A 12,126-nucleotide genomic window follows, 5' to 3' on the forward strand; every position below is an offset into this window, starting at 1 on the left:
CATCTTCAAAGCTCTTTATAAAAATTAATTAATGTCAGCCAGTGACATTTGTTGGAAAGGATTTATTTAAATGGCATCTATATAAAAAATAGCCAATATATTTACATAACAAGTGCTATATATACCCTTTAAATCAAGCCCCCAGAATCCTAGAAGTCATTCACTTTGAGTACACTACAAAGTAGAATTATCTATTACAGTTTGAAGAGACATAGAGATCATCTACTTCAAACCTTCCCCCATATTTTCAAATGAAGAAAATGAGGACCTAAAAGACAAATGGCTGACCAAAGATGACACAATAAATTAGTGACAACGCGAAACTGGTTTACTAATAATAAATTATTCCTAACATTTACTGAGGTCGAATAATGTGCTAGGAAATGTATCAAGTACTTGACCTGGATTACCATATACAATCCTTCACCCTATAATACTAGAATCATCTTGGTTATTATTTGCTATTTAATCAGTGAATTACTAAAGAATGAGGATAAAAACTGAAAAATTAAATTATTTTCTTCAACAAGAATAGCAATCTAATAATGAGGAAACATTTAGCCATTTTTACTTTAAGTACTACATTTGTGCCTATGTTTCTATACAATTACTTAACAAAAAACTAGAATATTCAGTATAGCAGATAACATCCCAAGTGAAGGTATTTGTTATATATCTGTAACCGTGAAAATTATTTTTTAAATTATAATTTTTCATTTTCTTGCAATGAAGAATTTTTTTTAAATAAGTTCATAAAATCTATAGTAATGTCAAGTCTCTCCTAATTCTAACACTTGAAGAAACTGATGAGACAGTAGTCTTCAAATTGTTTTGAACTTTTTCCAGAGGCCTTTCAAAGGTGAAACAATGTTTTTGTTTCCTGCCTATGACCATTTTGTTCTTGCAGGCAAAAAACAACAACAACAAAAAGAGGACTTCGTAATCAGTTTAATTGTTTTCACTGAAAATAATTCTCTATTCCATAAACGTTTTCTTCTTTTAATCTGGACTACAGGTATTTCTTGTCAACAAAGTAGTCTTCACCAAAGGAAAAAATAGAAGTTTCCATTTTTACTGGTGCTAAAAATTCCTAAAGCCAAAGGATACTCTTATAGACAGATTTGCTGCGCTTTTCTTGCCTTTGAATGAACATGTAACAGGCAACAACAGAAGTCAGTATGGAAAATGTTATGTTGGCAGAAAGTGATGTATAAATATCTTTATCCCTAAAAGAATGGGCTACACTACAAAATCTTGTCACTATATCGCTTTAACCAAGAAAATATCTGCAGCTCATTTAAATGGCAGGAATAATAACACTGATCAATGATTTCAGAAATAAAAATTCTCCTGAAATAAGACAGTCTGTGAAAACAAAGTATAAAGAAGTAATTACTTACAGTCTGGCAAATGATTGCCTTGACATCCTTCATATAGTCTCTCTTCTAGAATCAATATACTCAAAATTGTCAAATATAAATATTTGAATTTATCTAACAAAACATGTTTATAGTGGACTAACACTTTTACTCATTTTCGAACAGTTCTACTTTATTCATTAAACTCTTTCCGTGGTAGAAAATAGTCTTTCAGGCTAAGCATTATGCATACATTTTAGGGTAAAACCTTGTTTATATATAACTTTGGTGTGTGTGTGTGTGTGTGTGTGTGTGTGTGTGTTCAAAATCACAAATCAGTATGAGGAAATTAACTATTGACTTTGAGAACTACATGATGTTTATATTGATATGAACCACATTATTATGGAGTATGTGAAATAAAAACTACTTCCCTGTATATAAACCCATTATTTGAAGCCCAAACAACAAAACCAACTAATTTAAAGCAACCACAGCAAAGGGCATTTTTAAACAAACTCTTTTATGAGACACGGAACTCATCCAGATAGTTATAGTTTTCTTCCCACTTAGTTTTATTTATTTCATAATTTCATACTCATTACACAAACCAGCTTACATGCTTCGAAATAATATCTAACCAATTGTAAAGTTTTCTTTATTTATAAATAAATATTTAAATAAATAAATACACTACATAACACTAGGTCAGTGAAAGCAACTACAAAAACAATCTGGCCGTTCACACGCCCTTGGGCCGCGGCCGGGCGCCCGCCCTTCCTTCCGCTTGCGCTGCGAGCTGAGCCGGTGTATGTGCAGAAACAACATGTCAGCCCCGCTGCCAGCCATCATGCCCGCCGCCTGGAAGGCCACCGCCGCGGTGATTTTCCTTCACGGCTTGGGAGATACTGGGCATGGATGGACAGAAGCCTTTGCAGGTATCAGAAGTTCACATATCAAATATATCTGCCCGCATGCCCCGCCTGTTACGCCTTTACATTAAATATGAACATGGCTGTGCCTTCATGGTTTGATATTATTGGGCTTTCACCAGAATCACAAGAGGATGAACCTGGGATTAAACAGGCAGTTGAAAATATAAAGGCTTTGATTGATCAATAAGTGAAAAATGGCATTTCTTCTAACAGAATTATTTTGGGAGGATTTTCTCAGGGAGGAGCTTTATCTTTATATACGGCCCTTACCACGCAGCAGAAACTAACGGGTGTCACTGCGTTCAGATGCTGGTTTCTACTTCGGGCTTCCTTTCCACAGGGTCCTATCAGTGGCGCTAACAGAGATATTTCTATTCTCCAGTGCCACAGAGATTGTGACCCTTTAGTTCCCCTGGTGTTTGGTTCTCTTACTGTTGAAAAACTAAAAACATTGGTAAAACCCTCATAGGTTTTAAAGTATGATGCATAGTTCGTGTCAACAGGAAATGATGGATGTCAAGCAATTCATTGATAAACTCCTACCTCCAATTGATTGACATCACTCAGAGGCCTTGTGTAGAAGTACACCAGCATCACTGTAGTAGAGTATAAACCTTTTCCAATGCCCAATCTTCAAATTTCTAATGTTTGCAGTGTTAAAATGTTTTGCAAATACACACCAATGACAGATCAAATAATGTCTCCCCTCATCAGAAATTTATGACCTTTTAAGTTTCCATACATGTATTCTTATAAGAAGATCCATGATATACTATGTTAAAATAGATGCAGCAGGTAGCTTCTTTTTTCTCAAATGTAATTCAGCAAAATAATACAGTACTACCACTAGATTTTTTATTACATCATTTGAAAATTAGCAGTATACTTACTGAAAATTTGTTCAGGTATAAATAAGCAGTTAAGATGTAAACAATTTATGCATGTTGTGACTTAGTCTATGGATTTATTCCAAAATTGCTTAGTCACCATGCAGTGTCTGTATTTTTATATATGTATTCACATATACATAATGATTGTAATACATAATGAGGTGGTATTACATTATTCCTAATAATATGGATAATGCTGTTCATTGTCAAAAAAGAGTAAAATTGTTGTCTTCAATTAATGACCCTTTTATTTTGGGACCAGGCATTTTTTTCCTTGATATTATTTCTATTTAATATTCTTTTCTCTCAAGGAAAAAAAAAGTTCATTCGTTCTTTATTGTCCTTCATAGCAGACCAAATATTACCTCTCTGCCATAGATAGCTACTGCCAATACATGCTGTAATTTGACATTCTGAGTCACAGATATAAGGTATCTAAAATCTACTTATGCTTCATAGAGAAACCAGATATTATCCACTCTTATTTCAAATTATTATACCTTATCCAAATTTACACCTATTTAGTTATTAGGATCTTCATCCCAGGTAACAGGAATAATTCTGTGGTTTTATTTTTCTATAAACAACTGAAAGAATAATTAGATCATATTCTAGTATATTCTGAAATATCTTTAAGACTGATCTTAGAAACTAATTTCTAAGATGATTTCATCGTCTCATAGCATAGAATTTACTTTTTACACATATTTGAAACCAACTACTATAGAAGATGAGAAATCCATTGTAATTTTTTTGCTTTATTTTCATCTGCCAGTGGACTTATTTGAAATTTTCACTTTAGTCAAATTATTTTTTATATTAGTTTTTCATGTAAACATAAAAATAGTAATCATTTTAAATTGTCAAAATTTTCAGATTACCGGTAAAAATTATTTGAAAGCAAACTTATGGGTAATAAAGGCTAGTCAGAGCCCTATACATAAGATGTAGTTACTGCACAGATTAATATGCAGCAAAAATGTATGCTTGATATTTCTGAACTGTGTTAATTTTTCTGCTATATTCCAGCTGACCAAACCAATATTAAGAATGCATTTTTATAAATTGGTGCTAATCGATAATGAAAATAATTTAGTAATGGACTCTGTAGGATGGTAATAATGAAGCCAAATGTCATTGTCTGGATTTAAAAATTTTAAACATGCCATTTTTCTTTATCTTGAAGAATATAAACTGTTGTTTCAGCTCTACAGATGAGCAAAATATTATCTATGGCAAGAAATATTCCATTGAAATGTTGTGCAGTAATGTGGGAAAATGTAAATGTTTTTCATGGTTTTTATCAATGTGAAATAAATTTAATTCTGAAAAAAATCTGAAATTTTTTCTAAGTCTTCCTTGTATCAGTCCAAATATTAATACATGCTTAATGATGCAAAGTGTAACTAAAGCTTTCCTGGAAAAGGAGGAAAGAATAATTGTCAGTGGTCACTTTTATAATCGGTACTTTGTCTCAAAGCTCTAAGATTTACCTGAATGCATTAAAAGGAAGGAAAAAGGAAATCATAACTGTAACTGTGGTGAACTTCTAGATGTCAAGCACTGAATTAGGTCTTTATATATCATTATATTTAATCCATATTGTGGCAGATTGTAATGCTTGTCCCAAGCACAGTTCCCCTCTTCCCTGTAAGAAAATCATCCTAGACCACTGTCATCCGACTTGATGGGTTTCCTTGTGAAAGGAGGACATGGTGTCATCGAGGTTGGCCACATGACTTGCTACCGCCAGTTAAAATGTGAACAGTGTAACACTGTGCCAATTCTAAGAAGAAATTAGAAACCACTGTATGTTTCTGCCAGCTCTTTCTCTCTTCCTCTGCCCTGAAAATGTGTCCTAGATAGGATCAGCTCCTTAGCCTAATCTCTAGAATAAGATATGAGAGTCAAGCCACCAACACACACACACACACACACACACACACAAAAACTCACTTGTAAATCATTGAGATTTCGGGATTATTTGGAATCATAACATAACCAAACAAAAACTGATTGATATGTGTGCTCTATGAGATTGCTTACATTATACTCATTTTATAGAGACGCAAACTGAGGCTAAGAGAGGTTGAGCAATTTTTCCCAAAATACTGATGTTTACCGTAAAAATCTCTTTAAGAGAAAATTTCTGTGTCTTGGTTTTCTCATAAGAAAAAAAAAATTGTAGTTTTTCTTATCTCTTAGAGTTATATATTAAAGTTATTTTGGAGATTAAATGAGTTAATACATGTATAATACTCTAAATACTGCCTGGCAATAAGTGTTCATTATTGTTTTAATTATTACTTTTATTTTTAGGGATTATTATGAAATTACTTAATTCTTCTGAGCATCAGTTTACCTATGTGTGGAATAGGGATAATTATACTTTTTAAATGTACAGGATGTCATCAAAATAATGTTCTTTCATTCAACATGATTTTGTTGTAACACTAATAAGAAAAAAAATCAATTCCTGGTCAGGGTCACTGTCTGTGGAGTTTGCACGTTCCCCACATATCTGTGTGGGTTTTCTGTGGATACTCTGGTTTCCTCCCACATCCTAAAAAGTGCAAGTGAGGTGAACTGGCATGTCTGCATGGTCCCAGACTGAGTTGTGGTGGGTATGAGTGTGAGTGTGCCCTGCAATGGGGTGGTTTCTGTCCAGGGTGAGTTCATGCCTTATGCCCTGAGCTGCCAGGAGAGGCTCCAGCCATCCACAGCCTTGAATTGGATTAAGCTGGTTGGAAAATGAATTAATGAATATGAAGTATTATAAAATAAAAGTATGAAGTATTCAATTTCATATAAATGCACAGTAATAAGTAATGTGGTAGAAAAATGCTCAGTGCAAAAGAAACTACCATCAGAGTGAACAGGCAACCTACAGAATGGGAGAAAATTTTTGCAATCTACTCATCTGACAAAGGGCTGATATACAGAACCTACAAAGAACTCAAACAAATTTACAAGAAAAAAAAAAACAATCCCATCAAAAAGTCAGCGAAGGATATGAACAGACATTTCTCAAAAGAAGACATTTATGTAGCCAACAGACACACGAAAAAATGCTCATCATCACTCGCCATCAACAACCACAATGAGATACCACCTCACACCAGTTAGAATGGCAATCATTAAAAAGTCAGGAAACAACAGGTGCTAGAGAGGATGTAGAGAAATAGGAACACTTTTACACTGTTGGTGGGACTGTAAACTAGTTCAACCATTGTAGAAGACAGTGTGGCGATTCCTCAAGGATCTAGAACTAGAAATACCATTTGACCCAGCCATCCCATTACTGGGTATATACCCAAAGGATTATAAATCATGCTGCTATAAAGACACATGCACACGTATGTTTATTGTGGCACTACTCACAGTAGCAAAGACTTGGAATCAACCCAAATGTCCATCAATGACAGACTGGATTAAGAAAATGTGGCACATATACACCATGGAATACTATGCAGCCTTGAAAAAGGATGAGTTCCTGTCCTTTGTAGGGACATGGATGCAGCTGGAAACCATCATTCTCAGCAAACTATCGCAAGAACAGAAAACCAAACACCGCATGTTCTCACTCATAGGTGGGAATTGAACAATGAGAACACTTGGACACAGGAAGGGGAACATCACACATCGGGGCCTGTCGTGGGGTGGTGGGAGGGGTAGGGATAGCATTAGGAGATATACCTAATGTAAACGACGAGTTAATGGGTGCAGCACACCAACATGGCACATGTATACATATGTAACAAACCTGCACATTGCGCACATGTACCCTAGAACTTAAAGTATAATAAAAAAAATTTTAAAAAAAGAAAAATGCTCAGTGAACCTATTGTATTGTAATTGATTTTGAATTGTGTGGTGGGAAGCGTTCCTTACAATTTTTGCTTTGCAAACATTTACTCCTTGATTGAACTCCACCACCACTAGAGCTGCTATCACTTGCTGATTTACCAAAAATTGGGAAAATAATTATTTTACTTGTTTTTATAAAACTTTCTCAAATGGATATATAGCTCATACTTATTTCATTGTTTAATAGTATAAGTGTTTTGGTCTTCATTTAGAAGTTTGGTGATGTTTTTGTGACCAGAAATATGTCATAGGAACCTAATTCTTGTTTAAATCAATTAGCCTATGGTAATATAGGTTTTTTTATATGTTACAGATGTCCAAGAACCTATTGACAATGTTCAATGAGGACTTACTGTACAGGATTGCTGATTTAAATAAAATAACATATGTGACATTGTTTTCACATATGTTAACATATAAGGCTAATTGTATTATTAAACTATCTGACCACAACTATTTGTAACAAGACAATAGGCCATTGTCATAAAAATATACAGCCACCATTATGAATATACCAAGAACTTGCAAAAAATGTTCTTTAAGAATCTATAATTATCACTGTAGTTAATCAGATGATAGATAACAAGCTTATCTCTGCAAAGACAGTGAAGAATCTCTAGATCTGTACTATCCAATAGAACTTTCTGTGATATTGGAAATGTTCTATATCTGTATTGTACACCACATAGCCACTAGCTACGTGTAGCTATTGGGCACTTAAAATGTGGTGATTACAACAGAGGAACTGATTTTTAGTTTTATTCAGTTTTAAGTAATTTATATTTAAATAGTTGCATGTAGCTAGTTGCTACCATATTGGATAGCTCAACTCTAGAACTTAACACAGGGGAAATCTTGAGAGAAAAAAAGTACTCTAAAATTCAGAATAAGGCAATGGAATCTTCCTCCATTAAATAAGAAAATTTGAGGAGGACAAAGTCTGTGCAATTGAAGATTTAGGTGATTGTTATTCTGGAGAAAAATCTAAAAGATGACTTGTACATTATGATGCGTTTGCCCTGGCCTAGCATTCCACAAACTGTCAATGGCAATGAAACAAATAAATTAAAGGTTGCCATAATAACACTGCTTTCAGAAGGTAAAGCTCCTGAAGGGAGGAAAGAAAACATTGATGATAACATAGCAGCAGAACTCTTAGAGCTAGGAACTCATTTTGAAGCCTGATTAATGAAAAGCAACACTGTTTTAAACATCATCTCCAGTGATACCATCCTAGCCCAAATCATAATCAACTTTCAACTGGACCACATCAATAGCTTAAAAATAGGCTTGGTTTTTTGTTCTTATCTCATACATTCTATTCTTAACATTGCTACCCATTGGAGTAAAATGTCAAAATCACAATCCTTATCATGTCATACTCGGCTTAAGACTTATCCATGTTGTACCATTATTGTTAGAATAAAATCCAGCCTTTATTGTGACCTATAGATCTGGTCCTGCCTTGGACTATGCCCTCATCTGATGTCTCTCTCCCCTTCATTGATGACACCCCAACCATTCTGTCCTTCTTTCAATTCCATGACTTGCCATGTTTTCTTTCCCAGGGACCTTTTCCCCTACTGCCCCTTCTTCCTGGGATACTCTTTTCACCCCTTCCTCTTCTATTGGCTTGATTAACTTCTACATCTTTTTAATCTCAACTCAAATATCCTGTTACAGAGAAGTCTCCCTGATTGGCACTTTTTTGTTTCTCTCTCTTTCAATACCTTATACATTTTCTACATATTCCTGAACCCAATTTGCTTTTGTATTCATTTGCATAATCTCTCTCTCCCACAGTAGACTATATGCTCAGTGAAGGCAGGAAGTATTCTGCTTTATATCTGCTTTGTTTACTGTAGCATTTTCAGCACTTAGCATACTCAGTAAATGTGTTGAATTATTGAATGAATGAACAATCTCTTGTCTTAACTATATTTTGTTTCCTTACAGTACCCACTATTATCTTTTTCTCTGGTACCTCAATCTTTTTATCTACACTGGCCTTTTCCCCCTAAACTTTCAACCATGCAGTTCCCTGCATTGATCAGCCCTTTATTATAACCTGTCTCCTGTCTTTACTACAACCTAATTCCTATTAGAATGCCAATTCTTTCATTCATAGCCATGTTTGTACAATAAGGCATTTCCCCAAAGATCCTGTTTCTTCTTTATCCATGCACAACTTCTCCTTTAAGCTTTGCTTTCTGCCCCATGATATATAAAAAATACAGTTTCAAATTTGAACAATTTTCCGTAATTGTCAAATCAAATAGCATATTCTGTAATGGAAATTACCCAGAATCCCACCATATTTGGAATGAAGTGTTTTCATTTTTCTCTCTTCATGTTCAGTTCTTAACTACATGCATCCATAAAGTTTTAATTAATGGTGATATTTAATACTCTAGTATCAAAAGTGGCTACATTTTCTCTACAATAGCTCTATAATTTTTATATACAAGGATGTCTTTTTTTGTGATGTGTTACAATTAAGCTATTTTTTATAATTAGATTGATATGGGTTTTCACATTCTCACCATTTGAAGACAAATTGGAAATAACATATTCATGAAACTTAGTATTTCTCCTTTTTAGACTCTATCCTTAAATTTCCAGGAGTAGGAATATTGGGTCAAAAGATATGACTATGTTTATTGCTCTTGAAGTGTACTGTCAGACAGCCTTATGAAATATACTACCAATTTTTATTGCAAACCATTAAAATATGAACGTACTAGCTTCACTATATCTTTGCCAGTGAGCTTTTCTCATTCCTAACTCTACTTCATCTATTGATTCCTTTGTCTTCCCACCTTGAAATCTCCTCCTCAGTTTATGCTATGTTATCATGGTTCTTTTTCAGTTTGCCTTTATTTTCTTTACCACAATTCTCTTTTCTACCTGGCCTTATATCTGTTCACCTTTTTACCTGCAGCTGCTCTTAAGGCTTCGAATATTTATTACTGAGATGGACTTTGAGAAATTTGCAAATTTTGTTTTGTTTTGTTTTGTTCTTGTTTGTTTGAAGTACTTGCGATAGGAGAGTAAATTTTTTAACTTAATTTAAAATTAATGAGAAGTGAATTGTAGCTAGAAGTGAAACTAGGTATACTAAATATAAGAAAATGTATAGTTAATGACATAATATTAATAATTCATAATTCGGCATCCCGAGTGATGCTCCACGAGATTTCTCTGCATCGCTACCATAAATCCTACTTTCCCAAACCTAGCTTGACTCTGTTTCTGTTCCTGGAATTCAAACATTTCTAAAGAAGGGTACAAGCCAGACATATTCGTCCATTGAAATATTTTTTAAAAATCATGCTCTCAAAAATATTTATGATTGGAAATGCTTATGTTATAATTGAGAAAAAGCAGCCTATTATCTAAATGGTTTAAAACACACACACACACACACACACACACACACACACACAAGACCTAGAGCACCGCTGCACAAATGATGATTCAACAACCCACAGAGGCTGACCGACACATTTCCACAGGGTTGACGCCATTATAGGCAGTTATGGCACCTATTTTGTTTCCCTTTTTTAATAATTTAAATTATCATTTAAATATCTTATGCCTTCAAAATGAAAAGTACCATGGGACTGTGCATATCCAGACTTTGGAGACCAGATGAATATGTTCCAGATTTAGTCATAGTTCATCACTCAGCTGCACACCAACAGCTACTGTGCTGGTTTTGAACATTATGCAGTTTTTAAATTATACTTATTCTTTGTCATGTATATATTAATATATATCCCCAGTAGACCATTAGCTAAGTACAGGCAACATAAGAAACACTAATGTTAAAAGGCAAGTTAATGAGAAACGAACACACCAAAGAGAGATGATATTTCAAATTTGTTTCAGGATGATTTCCACCAGATTCACATGTTAAACTCATCTGAGCAATATGTCTCTGCTGTTTCCAAAACAGGAAAAATATTGTAACCATTATATCAGGTTGACTTTCATTTATTGGAAATTAAGACTCCCCATCCCTACATCTTTTTACTGAGTAGGACTTGAAAATAACTGAAAACTTTCTCCTTTGTCATCACTGGATTCAAGCACAAAATTATTTTTTTAATGGATTTGACTTTTAAAGTGCAACGGGCAAGACTTGGAACATTAGGTAATAAAAACATGTTTTTGTTTCTTTTTGATACCATAAACACAGATTTCAACCTATATTTTAATCTATATTTGGTCTAAAAACTATTATGCTACCTAAGTATTTATTTGTCAACAAAACATATTTATTCTTACACAAGGGAAGTAAGTAAAGAACATACTTCGCTTGATCAGGTTGCTTAAGCCAAGCTTCAGGTTCTTTATCTATGTAAAAAAGGAATTAGATGAGCTGATCTTTTCAGATGATTACTTCCTGCTCTAAAATTCCATGACTAGTAGGAAAGAGGAACAAGTCCAGTGAATTCACACTTGCCCATATCCCAAATACACTTATGTGCATATCTTCCCACATGCTTTCTCTATGGTATGCGTATCCCTGAAGACCAATATAGGTAATTTTTAAATATCAATGAAGTACAAAGTGAACATAGAAAATTAAATGCAAAACATTTGCTATATATCGCAGATTTCCATTGGATTTAAAGTAGTATTATTTAGTTTTTATTTTAAAAATGTTTTACCAACACATAAAATGTCAGAGTGCTAAAACAAAGCCTCAGTAGCCTCCTGTTCTCCTTCCCCAATTTTTGCATCCTAGAGGGAGCCCCTCTTGACTCTTTTAGCTGATTCTTTTGACAAATACCTTCCTATTTGTAAATAATATACTCTTCTTACTTAGAGTTTTCAGCTAAGGTGTTGCCTATTGATTTCCCACTTGGGAGATTATTATTTAGTGTTTTTTTTTTTTTTTTTTTTTTTGAGATATACTCACTTTTCCTTTTAACAGGCCAAAGGTGCATGCTTACTGTGGGCCAACAGCCCCATCTTTTACATGATAGTTGTAGTTGGAAAAATAGGCTGGAAAAAATACTGTGGCTCTGTAAAACTGTATCCACAGCTGAAGCATAGAGTGCACTATGA

The 12,126-nt window shown here is 34.0% G+C and overlaps 1 pseudogene; it reads left to right on the top strand.

The window, feature by feature from the left end:
* The first annotated feature begins 2,169 nt into the window (after positions 1–2,169).
* LOC105553060 lies at positions 2,170–2,850 on the top strand (annotated as a pseudogene).
* Positions 2,851–12,126: the final 9,276 nt, after the last annotated feature.

Source organism: Mandrillus leucophaeus, unplaced genomic scaffold (assembly GCF_000951045.1).
Source record: "Mandrillus leucophaeus isolate KB7577 unplaced genomic scaffold, Mleu.le_1.0 Scaffold1160, whole genome shotgun sequence".
In the NCBI taxonomy this organism is placed as follows: Eukaryota; Metazoa; Chordata; class Mammalia; order Primates; family Cercopithecidae; genus Mandrillus; species Mandrillus leucophaeus.